Source organism: Mus caroli, chromosome X (genome assembly GCF_900094665.2).
Source record: "Mus caroli chromosome X, CAROLI_EIJ_v1.1, whole genome shotgun sequence".
Taxonomy (NCBI): domain Eukaryota; kingdom Metazoa; phylum Chordata; class Mammalia; order Rodentia; family Muridae; genus Mus; species Mus caroli.
Genome location: NC_034589.1, coordinates 135,298,497 through 135,300,864, shown reverse-complemented (window position 1 = coordinate 135,300,864; position 2,368 = coordinate 135,298,497). Strand labels below are relative to the sequence as shown.

The window sequence follows — 2,368 nt, the reverse complement described above, 5'->3', positions numbered from 1 at the left end:
CTTTACTTAAAAATTTCAAGGCCAAAATATTTTCTAGTACATACCTTTCAGACGGTCAAAGTGATCTTGATTTCCATGCTGTTCTATACATTTGTGGATATTCCTCTTGTATGTAGAAGAAGGCTATGTGACCTCATTTATGCCAGGTAAAATATATTTCTAGATTCAGATATTGAAAACTGTGCATTTTGATTTTCAGTCACTTAGTCTTTTTACCCTTTCTCTCAATTGTCTACTCTTCACTGAACACATGTTGACATTTATGGTAATTGTCATTCTCAAATAAGGAAGTGTTCCTTTTTATAGATTCTTCTCTCCCTAGACAATGAATGACATTCATAATAAATAATTAATTTATTAGGTATAATTTTAAAAGTTAAATGGTACAGATAATGTTTGAAATGGAACAATTCAACATAGATATTTCCAAGTAGTGATTTTTTTTTAAATTTGGTACGAACTAATAATTTTAGAGTAGTCATCACTGCTTACCCAAGATACTAATAATTCCTTTAAACAATATTCAAAATAAGTTCATGGAAATTAAGCTGATGTCTTTCTCCTCCTCCTCCTCCTCCTGCTCCTCCTCCTCCTCCTCCTCCTCCTCCTCTTCTTCTTCTTCTTCTTCAACTGATTTTACCTTTATTTCCTGCACTTTACGCCAATCATTATACTTCAGAAATCATTAGATTTCGGGGTGGGGCAGAAAGAAGGCGGCATTCAGAATGATGGAGGCTGTGGCCCGGTTGGTCTCACTGGAGAAGCTGAAGGAGCACAGACTGCCCTGATGGCTGGTAGGTGATGAGAGCGGGAGAGCTGGTATGCAATGTTCTCAGCAGCTTCCAGCTTTCGCAGCTCAATCAGGCCAGCACCTGCTGTGGCCAGCGAGTTGACAATCAGTTCAGCTTCCTTGGAGTCACCCTCAGCAGAGATGATGGCTGCCTTATGCTGCTGCTCAGCCTTTTCCACCATAAATCTGGCTCTCTCTGCTTCCTGCTGAGCCACCTGTTTGGCTTCTACTGTCTCTGTGAACTCCTTCCTGAAGGTCAGATGTGTCAGGTATATGTCATCCAGGATGAGCCCAAATGTTGCTGCTCGCTCTGTGAGGTCATCATTCACCTGCCTGGAGACCAGTTCTTGCTGGGTAACCAACTCTCCAGCATCGAATTGAGCCACCACTGACTTGAAGATCTCTGTGGTGATAGATGGCAGCACCCGCTCATCATAGTCCTCTTCAATGTTGGTGTAGATATGAGGAAGCTGGCTGGCCACCAGCCAGAAGAGGATGCGCACTGTAATGTTGACATTCTGTAACTCTTTGCTTCCAGTGACAACCAGCACACTCTGTGGTCGAGAGCAGCAGTCAAAGATGATTGGCTTCTGTACCCAAGGGATGAGAAAGTCAGTCCCTTCTACCACAATGTCCTGTACTCCATGGAATTAGTCAAAGATTATACAAAGAAGAGTTCACCACGCCTCCTTCAACTGCTAACGCCAGTATGAACTTTCTGATAGACTCGAACACTTTGGCAGCCATGACTACTCCTGTTGCTTCCACTCACATCTGCTTTCACTCTGACATCCACATGAATTTCCCAGCCACTTTTATTCTTTTCGAAAGAAGAAATTTTTAAATAAAGGGTTTGTTTATTTATTTATTTATTTATTTATTTATTTATTCACTTTACATTCTGATCACTGCCCCTCTCTTCCGGGACCCCCTCCCACAGCTCCTCCTCCTATCACTCCCCTTCTCTTCTGAGTGGGTGGAGACCCCCCTGAGTATCTGCCCACAGTGGTACATCAAGTCTTTGCAGAGCTAGGTATATCCTCTTCCACTGAAACTTTTGCTGAATAACTTTAGATCAGATAATATTCGGGAAAGCATCATCTAAATGGATAACCACAGGACTTACTATCAATTTCCAGTTTAGTTTCTATCTGTAAGTTAAAGCAGAGAGGTAAGTTCTATCGTAGAATGTTGCCAGATGTATAGAACAGAGAATGTGAAAAACCATCTAGAGATGAGAGTGAAGACCTTACATAGGCATACTGAAATGTGAGTCTTTGTTTCTAGTATGTAAAAAGAAATGGGAAAGCATTCTAGGGAAGTATAATAGTGTGACAGTGAATTGTATAATCTGGGGCAGGTTGAGCAAAACTCAAGGACATAATTAGAATATATGTTTTTCTAGAGCCTAAATCCTGACACATTAGAATGAGGAACAGAACATAAATCAAGTTGTGCCCTCAGAAAATTTTCTCTCATAGAACGGAGTAGATTTGAAAAGTCAAGCAGATGTACTAGCCAATTATAATATTTCATATTTGTTCTGACATTATGTGACAGTATCCAAGATGGTATGAA

At 40.6% G+C, this 2,368-nt stretch overlaps 1 pseudogene; it reads right to left on the bottom strand.

Moving 5' to 3' along the window:
• Positions 1 to 752: 752 nt before the first annotated feature.
• Positions 753 to 1,537, bottom strand: LOC110287412 (annotated as a pseudogene).
• Positions 1,538 to 2,368: the final 831 nt, after the last annotated feature.